Genomic DNA, 19,091 nt, shown 5'->3' with positions numbered 1-19,091 from the left:
TAAAGCATCTCTGACAGATGGCCTCCTAAACTCTGCTTAAAAACCTCCAAGGAAGGTCTACTACCTTCTGAGGTTCTCTGTTCCACTGTCAAACACCTCTCACCATCAGAAAGCTCTTCCTGGAATTGAGTCAGAATCTCCTTCCTTGAAGCCATTGGTTAAAGTCCTACTCTGGAGTAGGAGAAAACAAGCTTGCTCTATCTTCCATGTGACAGCCCTTGAGATATTTGAAGATCTCTTCTCAGTCTCCTCTTTTCTTTTTTTCTTTTTTTTCTTTAATTTATTTAACATAACTATTACAAAATCTAAGCAAAATATTGCAAATACATACGTACATATATATTTCAGATAACCACACATATATAAAACAGAACAAAAGAGAAAAAAGGAAGAAAAGAAGAAAGAAAAAGAAAAAATAAAGAGAAGAAGAAGAAAAGTTGGAAGAATTTCTTCCAAATTTACTCTACAAATATCTAAATAATAAAATTTCATTGATTGACTTCCATCGCTTGCACTGCACTTTCTATAAACATTTTAAGCAAGATCGTATCTGTTATTCCATCTCCTCTTTTCCATCCTCTGCTAACCTCCAGCTTGTCAACTTCCTTCTTAAAGTCAGATTATTGGTCCACCCAGCTCAGTACTGGCCACACTGACAGGTAGTGGCTCTCTCCCTCCCAGACCTACCAAGGGATGCTGAGGATTGAACCTGGGACCTTGTGCTTGCAAAGCAGATCTTCCACCATCAAGCCGTGGCCCTAAGTTGTGTGACTGCTGTAGCCCATTGGGGAAAAGTGACTGGTGAAGTGGGGGGGGGGGTCAAACTATCTTAGCCACATTATCAGTTGCAATTTGGGAACTTGAACACCCACCATCAGAGACAGTCCATCACCACGTTGCAATTCAAGCTAGGGTTGCCATATTTCAAAAAGCGAAAATCCGGACACAAAAGTTGTTGAGCTTATTCACATGAGTTGCCATATGCGCAGGATTTTTACCAGTCTTCAGAAATTCCACCCGGATATGTCTGGGAAATTCCAGATATATGGCAGCCCTAATGGAGGCTTGCCATCCTTCCTGTTGGCTCAGCCTGTTCCTCTGTTCCCTGCCCACCCTGCTCTCCTCGGGGCTGCAGTTCCCCTGCAATCCTGCTGGGTTGCTGTCCACCCACTTTGCAAAAAATCAGCTCGTCACACACGGGCACTGCTAGACTGCTTGGGCACTGGCATGGAATCAACAGGGCCATTTCAGGGCTCTCAGCCTTCACAATTCAACAGCAGGCATCCATGCAGCTGGCAGAGGCAGGCCAGAGTGGGGTACAGAGTCAACAGAATGGTTGGCCTCATACACTCACAGGTGAGAGGGATCGGATCCTGCCTATACAGTATTCCAGGGGCAGCCAATGCAGTGCTCTGCAGTTGAATTTGGATGTTAGCTCCCATCAGCCCCAGCCAGGATGACCAATATTTTGGGATAATGTGGATTGTAGAACCCTCTATTATGGGGTGGGAGAGCTGACTAAGAGAGCAACTTGCCTCAAGAGTCCAAATGAGTTGATGGCTGAGATGAGATTTGAACAGGGAACTGGTTTTAGTCCTCTGGATGCATCTGGGATTATTATTATTTATTAAATAATTATTATAATATAATAAATAATGCAGTATATAATAAATATTATTAATATTATTAATATTAATTAATTAATAAATATTAATATTATTATAAAATAATAAATAATAAATAAATATTATATAATAAATAATAGTAATAATTAAATAAAATGAAATGCAGTTTACAATGTAAAAACACAAAAATGCATAACATAGCAGCTAACAAAAACAGTATCCACCCTCTGATATTTCGAGCACAATTCAAAGTGTTGGTGCTGACCTTTAAAACCCTAATCAGTCTCGGTCCAGTATACCTGAAGGAGCATCTCCACCCCCATCGTTCTGCCCGGACGCTGAGGTCCAGCTCCGAGGGCCTTCTGGTGGTTCCCTCACTGCGAGAAGCCAAGTTACAGTGAACCAGGCAGAGGGCCTTCTTGGTAGTGGCACCCGCCCTGTGGAACGCCCGCCCACCAGATGTCAAAGAGAACAACAACTACCAGACTTTTAGAAGACATCTGAAGGCAGTCTTATTTAGGGAAGCTTTTAATGTTTAATAGGTTATTGTATTTTAAAATTCTGTTGGAAGCCGCCCAGAGTGGCTGGGGAAACCCAGCCAGATGGGTGGGGTATAAACAAATTATCATCATCATCATCATCATCATCTCTGCCACCAGTTTGAAAGGCTATCCATTGTTTAATCCACCAAAGGCCTGGGAGAAGAGGACTGTTTCTCAGTTTTGGCACCAAAAGATAGGCAATGAAGGATTCAGGTGAGCCTCCCTGGGAAGAGCATTCCACAAGCAAGGAGCCACCACAGAAAAGGCTTGTTTTCATGGTGCCACCCTCTGAAGGAGGCACAAGAAGGGCGTCAGATGATGGTGCTGAGCCATTTAAGGCTTTATAGGGCTCATGCTGTGTTGGCCTTCTCTCTGCTTTGTAGTTGATGCTGTATCCACATGTGGGCTGGGTGTGGATACAGAGATCACAAGATTACTGCTGCTCTCAGAACTAAGCAATACAACAGCCATCTTCAAACATCTGAAGGGCTGTCACCTGGAGAATGGGGCAAGCTTGTTTTCTGCTCTTCTGGAGGACAGGACCCAACCAATGAATTCAAAATGCAATACTGAAAAGGCAGATTCCGACTCAACTTTAGGAGGAACTTTCTGGGGGCAAGAGCTGTTCAGCAGTGGAACGGTCTCCCTTGGAACAGCCTTGCTCTCGTTGGAGGTTTTTAAGCAGAGATTGGATGGTCATCTGTCAGGGGTTTTAAAGCTGTGGTTCTTGCATTGCATGGGGTTGGACTAGATGATTTCTTGTGTACCCTCCCACTCTACAATTCTACGATCCTAGTACAGAACTGCATCTTGGTTTTCTCCCATTTGCCTGAACATCCCACCACAACTGCTCACCTGCCCCGGCCACACCTCACCGCTAAGCATGCCTTACGAACCCCCTCTGCCCCCTTTCCTTGTGGTGGGTCTGTCTCCATCCCAGCTGTTTTCAGAGCAGGGAGGATGGTGTGCTGTGTGGCCTGGAAGCCAGCATCTGTGCTGCTGCATTCGTTCTCTGAGAGAGAAGTAATTATTCTGCAGGGAACTGGCTTCCTCCCAAGCCGCGGCAAGAGGAAGAAGAGTCTTGGTTCAAGGTTACAAATACCAGAAGCAAGTGTGATGAAGCCCCGGTCATGGGACAGGAGGGAGGGAGGGAGAGAGAAAGCGTGCAAGAGGGTGAGAGAGAGAAAGAAAGAATTTGGCATCCAGAACCTCTTTTCACGCCCAAGAGGCTCAGAGGCGGAGGGAGGCTGTTGTCACCTCGTCTTCTTGTCTGGAGGCCTCCCAAGGCTCCCTCCCTGATCGCCTAGGATACAGGAAGAGTTGCTTCAGCTGTACATATTGCCTGGAGGGCCTGTCTGCATTGGTGCACAGCTCCAAAATCAGAGCACAGGGCGCCCAACTCCAACAAGTTGATATGAACTGGGGGCTTCAGTTTCCCCCACTCCTCTGGCTGTGCAAACAGCTGGCATAAGAACAGAATTGAGTCCTGCAGTGGCAGCACCTGGGGGGTGGGGATTAATAGGGGGAGAACAGAAGGAACAATGTATATTTCTTAGCTGGTGAATTGTGTCACATGTGAAGAAAAATAAGAATAGTAAATTATGTGCTTGATCAAGCCAGTAGCCCTTCCTTGTTCTCACAGTGGGCATCAAGCAGGAACCATCAAGCAGGAACTGAGCACAAGATCCCTCTCCTCTCCTGTTGCTCCCAGCAACTGGTATTCAAAAGCATTGCTGCCTCTGACCAGGGAGACATCGTAAGACCATCATGGCGAGTAGAATCATTGAACTGTGGAGTTGGAAGGGACCACAAGGGTTATCTACTCTCCTCTCTCCCTCCTTCCTTGGAGGTTTTTAAGCAGAGGTTGTCATGGATGCTTTAGCTGAGATTCCTGCATTGCAGGGGGTTGGACTAGATGACCCCTTGGGTACCTTCCAACTCTAAAATTCTATGACTCTTCCAACTCTAAGATTCACTTAGGCAGGAAGAACCAGATGCACAAATATAGGATGGGGGACACCTGGCTTACTAGCAGTACATGTGAAGAGGATCCAGGGGTCTTGGTGGACCACAAGCTCAACATGAGACAACAGTGGGTTTTGTTTAGTCGTTTAGTCGTGTCCGACTCTTCGTGACCCCATGGACCAGAGCACGCCAGGCACTTCTGTCTTCCACTGCCTCCCGCAGTTTCGTCAGACTCATGTTTGTAGCTTCGAAGACACTATCCAACCATCTCGTCCTCTGTTGTCCCCTTCTCCTTGTGCCCTCCATCTTTCCCAACATCAGGGTCTTTTCCAGGGAGTCTTCTCTTCTCATGAGGTGGCCAAAGTATTGGAGACTCAGCTTCACGATCTGTCCTTCCAGTGAGCACTCAGGGCTGATTTCCTTCAGAATGAAGAGGTTTGATCTTCTTGCAGTCCATGGGACTCTCAAGAGTCTCCTCGAGCAACATAATTCAAAAGCATCAATTCTTTGGCAATCAGCCTTCTTGATGGTCCAGCTCTCACTTCCATACATCACTACTGGGAAAACCATAGCTTTTACTATATGGACCTTTGTTGGCAAGGTGATGTCTCTACTTTTTAAGATGCTGTCTAGGTTTGTCATTGCTTTCCTCCCAAGAAGCAGGCGTCTCTTAATTTCGTGGCTGCTGTCACCATCTGCAGTGATCATGGAGCCCAAGAAAGTAAAATCTCTCACTGCCTCCATTTCTTCTCCTTCTATTTGCCAGGAGGTGATGGGACCAGTGGCCATGATCTTCATTTTTTTGATGTTGAGCTTCAGACCATATTTTGCGCTCTCCTCTTTCACCCTCAATAAAAGGTTCTTTAATTCCTCCTCACTTTCTGCCATCAGGGTTGTGTCATCTGCATATCTGAGGTTGTTGATATTTCTTCCAGCAATCTTAATTCCAGCTAGGGATTCATCCAGCCCAGCTTTTCACCCAGCCTTTCGCTAGGGATTCATCCAGCCCAGCCTAGCCTTTCAACAGTGGGATGCAGCAGCAAAAAAGGCCAATGCTGTTCCAGGCTGCATCAACAGAAGTATAGGGTCGAGATCAAGGGATTTCATAGTCCCACTCTATTCTGCCTTGGTCAGATCACACCTGGAATACTGTGTGCTGTTCTGGGCACCACAATTTAAGGAGGAGGTTGACAAGCTGGATAGTGTGCAGAGGTGGTCAACCAAGATGATCAAGGGTCTGGAAACCAAGCCTTATGAGGAACGGTTGAAGGAGCTGGGCATGTTTAGCCTGGAAAAGAGGAGACTGGGAGGAGACATGACAGCCATCTTCAAGTGTCTTAAGGACTGTCCCATGGAAGAGGGAGCATGACTTCAAGTTACAAGAAAGGAGATTCCGACTAAACATTCAGAAAACCGTTCTGACAGTAAGGGCTGTTCAGCAGTGGAAGAGACTCCCATGAGAGTGGCAGTGATTTGAATAATAGAATCATAGAGTTGTAGAGCTGGATGGGATCCCAAGGGTCATCTAGTCCAACCCCCTGAAATACAGGAATCTCAACTAAAGCATCCATGACAGATGACCACCCAACCTCTGCTTAAAACCCTGCAAGGAAGGAGAGGTCATCTCACTCTGTCTAATGGTAGAGGTGGGCTGGGCTGCCCATCCTCTGCCAGCTAAATGCTTTACAAAACAAAAAGTTGCCACCACACCCAGCACAGGCTGGGAAGAAAAGCACTGGCAGACAAGAGGCAGGGGGCAGAAGGAGGCTGGGGGAAGGCAGGACCCCACAGCCACCAAAACTGTTTGCCAAAATGTGTGCAAACAGCTCCGGGTCTCATCTCCAGATGTGGCAAGCCCATCTTCCCTGAATGGGAAGATTCACCATAGACTCAGGGCACGGGGATTAGTGAAAGGGCGGGCTAAGTAGCTAGTCCTTTGCTTAAGCTCTTGATGCTAGCAAAGCTGCAGAGCAAACAGAAAGCAGTTTGCAATGGGGGGGGGGGGCTGCCTTCGCTGCATCTGGACACTTTATTGCCCTGAAAAGCCATCAGAAATGCTGCGCTGGCCATAAAGCCGGCAGGGTGAGGCTCACCTCTTGACCCCCCGCCAGGCCGGGTGGAATTTTTCAGTGCTGAAAGGCCTGTTGGGAAAGCCTGCTGGCCATTTGATTTCCTTGTGTTTCCAAGGCCTCCAGCTCTTTCCCCTGTGGAAGCAGGATCTCACCCACCACAAACCCAGGTGCATTCCAGGTGTGGGCTTTTTAGCCTGAGCTCTCGCTGTTTTGCAGGACCAGGGAGCCAGCTATTGCTCTATAAAAGCCTGGAAATTAACCAGTGCATGCACACACAAAACCCTTTATTGTTATTGTTATTATTTGTCCATCACCATCATGGGAGCACAGAAAGTTGCCTTGGACTGAATCGAACGAGTGGTCCATCTAGCCCTGAGCCCCAGGCCACACCCCTCCCTACCCCTGCTTTGCACCCCACTCAAGTGTCCTCGCCTGCCTGAAATGTGTCAGACGTTGATGTCCCCCCCCCCCCGTTGTTTGCTTGCCCAGATGGAGAAGAGAAACCAGCCTGCTGTACAAAGGATAAGCTTAAATTGGTTGGTCTGCTCACCTGTGGAAGGTTGCCAAGATGGTAATGCAGCCCTGTGGCTGGAAACTCTTCCCCCATAAAACAGCCTCTGATTCTACCTTGCTGACCTTTAAGTTTGACCCACAGCAGGCCCCTGCTGCCCCCCCCTTCACGCCTGCTTGTCTCCCCGCTGCCTGGCTACAAATTGGAACAGGGCTTTGCCTTCCTGGCTAATGCTCCGCACACACAGATGCTGCAAATGACAGAGGATGCTCATGAGGATAATGGTAGCAATATTTCAGTCATTTACCTTGCCAACCCAACTGTACTTTAGACTAGCTGTTCTCAGCATTTGCTGGGGTGTATTAAAAGTCTCCTGCCAACCTAGCAGTTCGAAAGCACATCAAAGTGCAAGTAGATAAATAGGTACCGCTCCGGCAGGAAGGTAAACGGCGTTTCCGTAAGCTGCTCTGGTTCTCCAGAAGCAGCTTAGTCATGCTGGCCACATGACCCGGAAGCTGTACGCCGGCTCCCTTGGCCAATAAAGCGAGATGAGTGCCGCAACCCCAGAGTCGGCCATGACTGGACCTAATGGTCAGGGGTCCCTTTACCTTTATTAAAAGTCACCAGTATGTGGCTTTTCATAGGAATGCTGAGATTAAGAATGAGGGTAAGAGCAAGCCAGTCCCGTCACTGACTTTCAGCCTGATGTAAGAACATAAGAAGAGCCTGCAGGATCAAGCCAATGGCCCGTCTAGTCCAGCATCCTGTTCTCACGGTGGCCAACCAGATGCCCCAACGAGAAATCAGCAAGCAGGATTCAAATACAAGAGCCCTCTCCCCTCCTGTGATTTCCAGCAGCTAGTATTCAGAAGCATTGCTATCTCCAACTGTGGAGGGCAGAGCAGAGCCATCATAGCTAGGAGCCACGGATAGCTATGACTTTGTACAATCTTCTTTTAAAGCCATCTAGCTGGGTGGCAGAGACATCACCTTGCCGATAAAGGTCCGTATAGTAAAAGCTATGGTTTTCCCAGTAGTGATGTATGGAAGTGAGAGCTGGACCATCAAGAAGGCTGATTGCCAAAGAATTGATGCTTTTGAATTATGTTGCTCAAGGAGACTCTTGAGAGTCCCATGGACTGCAAGAAGATCAAACCTCTTCATTCTGAAGGAAATCAGCCCTGAGTGCTCACTGGAAGGACAGATCGTGAAGCTGAGTCTCCAAGACTTTGGCCACCTCATGAGAAGAGAAGACTCCCTGGAAAAGACCCTGATGTTGGGAAAGATGGAGGGCAGAAGGAGAAGGGGACAACAGAGGATGAGAAGGTTGGATAGTGTTCTCGAAGCTACTAACATGAGTTTGACCAAACTGTGAGAGGCAGTGGAAGACAGGAGTGCCTGGCGTGCTCTGGTCCATGGGGTCACGAAGAGTCAGACACGACTAAATGACTAAATAACAAAGCTGGGTGGCCCTCCAACATTTCTCCGATGGAAATAGAGACATCCAATTGGAGAACACCCTTTTCCAAAGGTGTTGTGGGCTTTGAAGACGCTAGAACTCAGAATGAAAGGGGAAAATGTGCTATAAAGAAGGCGCACTTGGTAAACCTTCGCCGTGATCAACTCCCGCCTGGAAACTATGTCCCCACTGTGGAAGGACGTGTGGATCCAGAATTGGCCTCCACAGTCACTTACGAACTCACTTTTAAAAGCGTCAAAATATATATAAAAAATAAAACAATTGTCCAGTAGCACCTTAGAGACCAACTAAGTTTGTTTTTGGTATATGTTTTCGTGTGCATGCACACTTCACGAAAGCTTATACCAAGAACAAACTTACCGGTAGTTGGTCTTTAGGGTGCTACTGGACATATATATATATATATATATGTGTGAGAGAGAGAGAGAGAGAGAGAGAGAGAGAGAGAGACACTGCGTCAGACCAACACGGCTATCTACCTGAATTTTAAAACCGTGTTTATGGAAGACAATCTTACTCAGCTACAAGGGATTGCAAGTGACGGGCCCTTGACTTCTAATCATTTTGGTGTAACTGTGATGTTTAGCTTATTTTTTAGTTGTTTTGTTAATAGTGTTATAATAATAAAATTTTATTTGTATCCCGCCCTCCCCAGCCAAAGCCAGGCTCAGAGCGGCTAACAAGAAGAAGAAGAGTTTGGATTTGATATCCCGCTTTATCACTACCCGAAGGAGTCTCAAAGTGGCTAACATTTTCCTTTCCCTTCCTCCCCCACAACAAACACTCTGTGAGGTGAGTGGGGCTGAGAGACTTCAAAGAAGTGTGACTAGCCCAAGGTCACCCAGCAGCTCCATGTGGAGGAGCGGAGACACGAACCTGGTTCCCTAGATTATGAGACTACCGCTCTTAACCACTACACCAAACACAATAGAAATAGCACAGTTTACATAAAATCACAATCAATTAATTAAAATACATTCTAAAATCAATTCAGAATCAGATTCAGGGCAACCATTGGGCTAGAGTTCTATGAGGATTACAGAAGGAGGGGGTCAGACTGTGCCTTGGCCAAAGGCCTGGTGGAACAGCTCTGTCTTGCAGGTCCTGCGGAAATATGTCAAGTCCCGCAGGGCCTTAGTCTCTTGTGACAGAGCGTTCCACCAGATCGGGGCCACAGCTGAAAAAGCCCTGGCTCTGGTTGAGGCCAACCTAATCTCCCTGTGGCCCGGGATCTCCAAGATGTTCTTATTTGCAGACCGTAAGGTCCTCCATAGGACATACCAGCAGAGGCGGTCCCATAGGTATGAGGATCCTAGGCCATATAGGGCTTTAAAGGTTTCATAGATTTATTTGTGTTTTGTGATTTGTGATTGTTTTACTGGTGATTTGTTAAGTATTCTATACAATTTATGCTGTATTTGTGTTGTTCCATTATGTTATTTTGATCTTTTGTTTGTAAGCCGTTTTGAGATTTATTTGAATAGAAAGCAGCATAGAAATAGAACCAATTAATCGTTCAAAATTGTGGCATGGAATGAGCGGCTTCCTTCCAAAGCCAGACTGCCCTCGCACCGTTCTGACTCATTATGTGTCTGCAGGCCGTCACACTATTAGCCCTGAATTGGATTTTGCAGAGAACCCGATGCAGTTAGGTCTTGCTTTGTCCCCCCATGCAGACAAGCCCTCCATCGTCGTCGTCATCCTTCCTCCCAGCCCACTCTTCCCCCCTGCCAGCTGTTTTTCTGCAGATGTGGCCGTTCTGCTCTCTTCTGATCCCTCATTTCCTGCGAGCTCCCTTCTCCACCTTCCCTTCAGGCCAGCTATCCTCGCCAAGCTACGTACAGGGGGGCGAGGGGCTCATCCCCTGGATGGGCTGCGCTTCGTCAGAAGAAGGTCACATGAATCAATGCAGCAGGCGGTGGATTACTGGGGTGAGATCAGGGCTGTTTCCCCCCTGATTGATGAACTCCACATTGCACCTGACATAATTGCAGATGGGGGACGTTAAACATCCCTCAATTACTGCGCACAACTGCTGCCCAACGCCACAGGCTAATGTGCGGTTTGGACCGGCCTCCAAAACCACCTGGCCAGGGAGGGTGCTGCGGCAGGTGGCTGCTCGGCCCCGCGCTCAGCACCCCGCGGACGCCCCTTTGATATTTCTCCCGGAGGGGAGGGCTCTGGAGCAATGCAGCAGAGGGGGAGGAAGAACAACCTTGGCGTGGGCTCCCTTCGAGCCTGTGCAAAAGGATGCAACCAGGCACAGCAGAGGTGCCATGGGAGGAAAAGCAGAGAACAGAAAAAGAGAAAGGATAGGGCTGTAGCTTAGCAGGAGAGCAGCTCAGCCCCCCGACATCTCCAGACAGGGCTGGGAAACTTCCTTGTTTGAAAATCTGGTGAACTTCTGCCAGTCAACATGGAGGAATGGATTTCTAATTTATTGAGAGCCAGTGTGGTATAGTGGTTAGAGCATCAAACTTGAGACCTGGGAAACCAATCCCCACTGAGCCACCTTAGGCTACTCATTGACTCTCATGGAATCATAGAATTGGAAGGGACCCCGAGGGTCATCTAGTCCAACCCCCTGCAATGCAGGAATCTCAGCTAAAGCGTCCCTGACAGATGGCCAATCCAACCTGTGCTTTAAAATCTCCAAGGAAGGAGAAGCCACAACTTTGTGTGGGAGTCTGTTCCACTATCAAACAGCGCTTTCCATGTATTTAGTCAGAATATCCTTTCTTGTAACTTGAAGCCATTTGTTCGGAGAAAATAAGCTTGCTCCATCTTCCATGTGGCAGCTCTTTAGATATTTGAAGGTGCCTGTCAAATCTCCTCTCAGTCTCCTCTTTTCCAGGCTAAAAATACACAGCTCCTTCAACTGACCCTTGATCATCTCAGCCTAACCTACCCCACAATATTGTTGTGGGGCTTAACTCAAGAATAAAGGTGAATAATAATAATAATAATAATAATAATAATAATAATAATACTTATCTGTCTCCTGTCACCCAAAGGGTTTCCAAGCAACTTACGATGGGGAAAATATGCATAGATTCATTATGCAGCAGCAAAGGGGGAGGCATCATGTATCGCATCAATATTCCATACATCATATTGGAAAAACAAAGCATCACAACCATCCTGTGACAATGATAGAAAACGGGAGCTGCATGCAAGCAGTAAACAAAGCATTACCCCCAACCAGCAAACTAGTAGATAAAAGTAAAAAGTGAGCGGTCCCAAAATCATTCGCATCAACCTAGGAATTTTGTTTTTTAATCTCCCTGCCCCACCAAGATGTCTGATGTCAAGGCCAGCTGCTGTCAATCCTTGGTCCAGGGATGCTCCAACACCTCTCCTCTTCCTTACAAGGCATGCCTGCTGTGTCCTCCTCACAACACACTGAGAGTGCCCCTTGGGAAAACGCAACTGGGGTCACTGACCCCATAGCCACCCCCACACCACACCACCCCTACACTCCCCTGCTGCTGCTGCTGCTCCTCTCCTGCTCATAGCAGTCAAGTTTTCCATTTTCTTGCGAGGAATCCTATTCAGAATAAGGGAATTTCCCTTAAAAAAAGGGAAAACATTGACAGCTATGCTCTTGCTCCTGGTGCATAATGGTATTTGCTTGAAGTTGACAGCCCCCTACCAAGTGAATGTCTTCTGTGCAGGACAGTGGCTTTCTGCCCCTGCATGAAAATGGGCACATGGGCAGGGAATGTTGTTGGTGTGTGTGTGTGTGTGTGTGTGTGTGTGTGTGTTTTAAGAGTCCCATTGAAAAATACCCCAGCCTGCTTTAGTAAGAGGCTGTGGAAAAGGGGAAAAGGCTGTTTTTGCCAAACCTAGAAACGAGGCGGCGGTCTAAACCAGGCTCTGTTTACTTTCAAGAAAGCCACACGTAGCACATGCAGCCATAAAGGCGGGTTCTATTTTTCATTTTAAAAAAAACAACACACATTCTGGAAGAAAAGGGAAGGCAATAAAGTGTGCAAAATTCAGGGCCTTTTTCAGAACGGCGGAGTCAGGCAGAGAACGAGACAGCGAAGCCATCTCCCGCAAGCGGCTTTGCCGGTATTTACGAAGCAAACACTTTCAGATGCAATAGCAATCAAGTGTTATGTGCAAAAATTGATTTTGTGCGTGAAATAGAATTCCCTCCAGGCGTTGCACAAAAGTCTGAAAATCGTTCTTATCAGTCAATAGCCACCTCGACGTGAGCAATAACCACCCAATTGCAACCACAGAGACTCGAGGGATTGAATTATTTGGGAAGGGGGGCAAGGAGAGGAGGGTGTCAGTGTGTGTACAGTTGGAGCGGGTGGCGGTGGAGATGGTTATACAACCAGAAAGGGTTGTGGGGGAAGGGAACTGGAAGAAAAGGTAGAGCGAGCAAGATGGGGGGACCGGCTGCAAGGATGTGGCATGTTCGGACTTGAAAAGAGAAAGATGAAAAAGAAAGGATTCCAGTTTCCAAAGGGGTGTGTGTTTGTGGTTGTGTGTGCAGTGGTCCTAGCTCAAAAGAAGTGCCTGCCATGAAATACTACAGTGCCTAAATTAAATACTTAGCAAGCCTCCTCAACACATGTTTCACGTACAGACACCCTAAGAGTCTCAGAAATTACTCTCTTTAGATATTGGCCACAGCGCATCCTGGCAAACTCCCTTCTGAAGTGCAGGCTGGCAGAAGCTAGGTGCTTTTAGGGGTGCTTCGCAGCAGCCCCCAGCCTTGTCTTGGGAGGGGCTGTGCAGCAGGATCAACCGCTATTCCATGTAAAGTCAGCTTCGCTGGCTGAACAAGCTGTCAATCAACGAGCGTCCCAGGTCCACATTAAACTCTGCGCCAACTACACTGGAGCAGCGTCTATAACAAAAAATAGGGCGCAGGGGAGGGGGAGGAAATGAGGGTTGGCAGCTTGCAAAAGCAGCATGAGCCTGTACTGATGGCAGGGCAGCGTCTCACACCCTCCTGTCCTTGCAACAGGCTTTATTAGTACCAGGACAGGTTGTTGCTCCCGACACTAGAAAGCCGATCAGTTTAATCAAGAATCAGCCAGGTGGCAACAGGACTGCATGTAGCGGAGATGGTGATTAATAGCTTGGATTTATTACATTTGTAATAAATGGGATAAATCTTCCCATGAGTTCAAGGCAGTATACATTCTCCACTTTTCCCGATAAGTTTGCAGTGATGGGGGGGGGGGAGGGGGAAGTCCTCGTGAAAATTCACCTGCATTTTAGTGAAAATTCCTCCTTATGCACTTCTGTACATATTTTCGACAAAGCAGTTACCCCTCATATAATGCATTGTCGACTGCTGTTAGGATCACCACCATATATGCATTTTATGCAAATTCTATCCCAGGCGATGCATTTTTGTACATCTTTCTTGCCCAGAGAACTGCAAAATTTAGCAAAGTGTTAATTTATAAGGATGGCTATGTTTTGATTCACATGTTGTTTTGGAAACTGCAGTTTAGGTAGTTTCAACTTTAAATGTGAATTGAATCAGGTTGCTTAGGCTGAAAAAACCAAGGTCACCTCCTTGAGACTCATGGTTTAGCAGAGGTTTGAAACCAGGTTTCCTTAAACATCCCCTTAGTCCATTTCGGAGGACTGGGGTAAGATCTACATTGTTGTTGTTGTTGCTGTTGCTGTTGTTGTTGTTGTTGTTGTTGTTACTACTGTTACTATTTATATACCTCCCTTCAACACAAGATCACAGAATTTGATTCATAAACCCCCAACCTCCCCACCCCAAACTAATAATTAAGGTTTGCCAACTGATCAGCTCATCTGATCATTCTCACTGTGCCTTTAATAATAATATAAATGTAATCATTTTATTATTTATATCCCTCCCATCTGGCTGGGTTTCCCCAGCCACTCGGGGTGGCTTATAGCATATGTAAAAACACAACAAAACATCAAACATCAAAAATTAGAATATCCTATACAGACTATAAACAAACCAATAAATCAATAGAAAATTGATAAGAAGAAGAAGTTTAAATTTATACCCAAATTTAAATAACTGCCAACCTCAATCAAACATTTAACCAACCCCAACCCAACAAAAACAAAACAGAGGAACCAAAATTAAAACTGTTTAAAAGATTTCAAAACATTTTAGCCAGTTACCCCAACCCAAGAGGTGTTCCACCAATGTCCCTCTGGCCTTCCAGGAGCCTCTTTTAGCTGTTTAGGGTGAGTCTTGTCCCTGCCCCCTAGGCCAGATGAAAATGGGCCTTTAACGACAGCGACCCATTTAAAAGCATGAAGATGCAGAGAGGAAGGTTCCTTCCGGTGCACATTGCTGTGGATCTCGCTGCCGTTAATGGCAAAGCTACATGGGTCAGTGGAAGAGTTGGCAGCCCAAGCAAAACCCCACTTGCTCTTGACCATTGCCTGTCCAGTCTGCACTGCCCTGGACCCCCCCCACACACACACTGTGCCATCCTTCCCTGCCTGTGTCAAAATGAAGCATAGTATGGGGACAAGATACCTGGGAAGCCCTGCAGGCAGACAAGGGGTTGTTGTTTTTGAACATTTATGAAAATCCTTTAAAAGCCTCCAAAGCAGACAGGGCTGTTCCCAATTACATCACCCTCAAAGGCTTTCCCTCCAAACTCCCACCGTTTGTTTTTCTGCGGGGATCTGCTTTCTGGAAGACGTGCAGATGCCTTAAAGGTAGGGATAGGCAACTACGTCAAGTTCAGTCGCTCTCGGTTTTCCAGTCTTAAAGTTTTGTTCTCCACATTTTTTACAGCAGTTTGCAATTTTTAAAGAAAGCCCTCGTGCAAATACATCAGCGTTTCAGTTCAGTGCAAATTTATCCTACAGTACACATTTTTATATGAAAATTCTGCCGAATGTATACATTTTTTGCAAATCAGTTTTCCCTAACATAATGTGTTTTTGCATGTTATTGTCACAAATACACACATTTATAGACAGACCTCTCCACAGCAAGTGCATTTTTGTACACTGGAGAAGTGCATGGCAAAAGGTGGACACGTGCGAATTTCAAGCTGTTTCGGTCTGCATGCTGTTTCGGACAATGAGAATTTTGAAATTTCGCCTTTATATGCAAACTGCACTGAATTTCTCACCCATCCTTACTTAAGGGTGGCATGCTTTGTTCCTGCATCTTGTCTTGAGTGTCCAAACACTTGTAGAATTTTGCTATGGAATTCCAAGGATGCTGAGATAGCTATACGTATAAAGTGCAATTATTTGGCCACACTAAACTCAGCTTGTACCTCGGCACATTAATTTGAAAGTAAATCCTACTGTGCTCAGTGGGGCTTAGTCCTGAGTAAGTGTGCAGAGGGTTGTGTGTGCAACTGACTCCTGCTTATCTCACCTCCCTTCTCCTTACACGCTTTATTTTCCTCATATATAAAGATACAGATATGGAGATGCAGAGAGATTTTCCTTGCAAGACTGGATTTTCCTGCTTAATGCTCTCTTTAAGCTGTACATTGCTCAGAGTAGCAGCTGTATATCTTTAGAGTCTGGCAAGTGCCTTGTGCAGCGTTGATGAATAAATAATCTTGGCTTCATAAATAATTGTAATTTCTGAACTGATAATCAGTCCATGGCAAGTGTGTAATAACATACCCGTACTACTGAGTACAGAAGACGCTGTATCAATTATTTGTAATATTCTTTATGATCATAGTGAGAGGAGAAAGTTTGTTAAGGCTTTGGATGAGGAAAGAGAGCTGTCACCTCAAGGAAAGAGAGGCAGGAGAGAGAAGTCCCTAGAAGCAGAGTTACATTTGATATAGAAGAACCTCACATCATTTGCAAACTGAGGCCCAAGCTGAACGAGTTCAGAGATGTAGCATGTAATTGGGGGGGGGGGAGCATTTTCCCCTCCCGCCCCTGCAAACGGCAACCAATGAAACAGAGGGGTGGGTGGGGAAATTGCAAAGCAGTGATGTCACGTTGCAGGAGCTAGCATAGGGTGGTGGCAAGTGTGTTGAACGAAGTCAGGGGAGACCAGGGTTCAAGTCCACCCTCCCCCACGATGTTACCTGGCAAGCTTGGACCAGCAGGACTAGAGTTGCCATATTTCTAAAGTGAAAATCCAGCAAAATCTCTAGCAAAATCTCACTTCCGATATGGGTTGCCCAGATGGTCGAATCCTGCCTATGTCCGTGAAATTCCGGATGTATGGCAGGACTCCTGGCTTCTCCTGGCTTCCTTAAGCTAGTGCATGCAACATATTTTCTCCCCCTTCTTGCAAGTGAGTAAACACCTGAATCCAGGACAGGATTCTGCTTTGCTGTTCCCCAAGAAACCAGAGTCTTGGGTTCTGATCCCATGCTAAATCTTCCCTTCCTGGCTTGCTTTACCTGCTTGTGTGGAGGGAGGAGCACAGAGGGGATGAACAGGCTGTGTGCTGACAACATGCTGTCTGATCACATCACAGAGCCATAGGAAGCTGCCTTTTACCGAGTCAAGACATTGTGCTCCATCTAGCTTAGAATTACCTGCACTGAGTGGCAGCAGCTCTCCAAGGTTTCAAACAAGAGTCCCACCTGGAGATGGAACCTGGGACCTTCTGCATGCCAAGCAGATGCCCCTGTTAGGAGCTCAGCCTACACTCGAGTAGGACCCTTGCAGAGGCACATGCGCGACTGGCATGTTCCCTCCCTCCTGGTCGATCGTTCGGGAGCTTCAAAGCTTTCTTCTGCCCGAACATCACAGCGACCGATGCCAACAGACATCCACAGAGTTTGTGCAGTTGCGTAACAGACCTCAGCAACTCAGCATTTTGGCTAATCTACTTTATTTATATATAAACACACACAAAGCACTGCAACATGGCTCCCTCTCTCTCCAGCATCAAACAGCAAAGAGAAAAAGAACACAGGACAATAATCCACTTCACGGAACACAGTAACACAAACATCCTGTTTCCGTCACTTCCCACTCTGTGGAGTCAAAACATACACCGTCATGTGAAAGACAACAATCCCATGACTGCAATCATGGAGCAGGAATTCTAACAGCCCTACCACTGAGCTGCGGCCCTAGGCTGGACTAGATTGCTGGATGGCGCACTGTATTAAATCACAACAGTGCTTGTTGTTGCCATAGTTTCTAGTTTTGCTTGCTAGGAACAGAGGGAGCTGCCTAATATTGAGCAAGGCCAGGGTTTCAGGCAGGGAACATTGCTAGCCCTGCCTGGAGGTGTTGGCATTTAGAAACTAGGAAACCTTCTGCATCAAGGCATGTGCTCTTCCACTGAGCTACAGTCCTTGCACCATTTAAGTAAGGGAACCATAGATTAAGTAAGCCAGGAATCTGACTGCACACCACAGCTTTGACCCAAATACCTTACAGCAGGGCCGGGGAACCTGCAGCCCTCCAAAGGTGGTTGCATCCCAACTCCCATCATCCCTGTTCATTTGCCATGCTGGCTGGGACTGATGGGAGTTGAAGTTCAACAACATCTGGAAGGCCACAGGAAGCCTAGCTTCTTATTCAGCACCATAAAAACAACAAAAGACCGCAAAGGTTTGCATACAATTTACTCGTGCTAATTTATATGCATAGCTGCAACTAGAGCAAGCATGAGCAACCTTTTAGGCCTGTGGGCACACTTGGATTTTTGAGCAAGTGAGGACAGAGCCATTTCTTCTGTTCACTTTCACCCCACCCCAGAGAAAGACTGAAAGTGTGTGCACCCACCCTCCAACATTTCTCTGATGATAAGAGGGACATCCTATTCTATCATCATCATCAATCATCATTATCATCGTTTTATTATTTCTATCCCACCCATCTGATTGGGTTGCCCCAGCCACTCTGAGCAGTTTCCAACATTTATAAAAACATTTTTAAAAACTTCCCTATACAGTGGTACCTCGGGTTACATACGCTTCAGGTTACATACGCTTCAGGTTACAGACTCCGCTAACCCAGAAATAGTGCTTCAGGTTAAGAACTTTGCTTCAGGATGAGAACAGAAATTGTGCTCTGGCGGCGCGGCGGCAGCAGGAGGCCCCCACTAGCTAAAGTGGTGCTTCAGGTTAAGAACGGACCTCTGGAACGAATTAAGTACTTAACCTGAGGTACCACTGTACAGGACTACCTTCAGATGTCTTCTAAAGGTTATATAGTTACTTAGCTACTTGGTTCAGAGGTCTGCATACCCTCCAACATTTATCTGATGAAAATAGGGACATCCTAAGGAAAAACAGGACATTCTGAGGTTAAATCAGAAACTGGGACGGCTTCTGTAAATCCGGGACTGTCCCTGGAAAATAGGGACACTTGGAGGGTCTGCACAGACATTTTGCTTTCCCACAGGATCAGGGTAAAAGTCAGGTCCACTAGAATTAATCTGGGTCTTGAAAAGCACATAGAGCTGAAAGAGGAAGTGGGAATATGTTGACCTTCAAGGAGGGAAAGGATCCAACTCACAACCAAGGGGGCAGTGAGTGGAGTCCCTGGGGTTTCGGGGGCACCAAGGGAAGATGCCAAGGGTGCCATCTTGCTCCTACGGATTCCAGGTTGGCATTCCCTGTAATAGAGGACGTCTTCTAACAGAGGGCTGTCCTCCAGCAGCTTTTCAAACAGAGGACTGTCCTCTGTAGAGCAGAATGCATGGCCCTCCTAAGGAGAGGTTCCTCACGCTTGCCTTACAGGGCATGGAGGAAGATAAGCCCAGGCCCTGAAATAACTACGCCCAGGAAAATATGCACAACTTTCCTAAACTCACAACAAGCAGCCAAGCATTATGTGCAGAAGGCTCCACTTGACCAGTTGCCCCCACCGTCTCCTCCAGCTTTGTTGCCTTGTAGAGAGACCCCTGCCTTTGGGTCAATGAGCCGGTGGCAAGAGGGGAGATGACCCCTGCCTCGAGGTCAATAAGAGCGA

This window comes from Podarcis gaigeae (genome assembly GCF_964106915.1).
Source record: "Podarcis gaigeae genome assembly, chromosome: 5".
In the NCBI taxonomy this organism is placed as follows: domain Eukaryota; kingdom Metazoa; phylum Chordata; class Lepidosauria; order Squamata; family Lacertidae; genus Podarcis; species Podarcis gaigeae.
The sequence above is the reverse complement of the archived record's forward strand: the minus strand, read 5'-3'. Positions refer to the sequence as shown.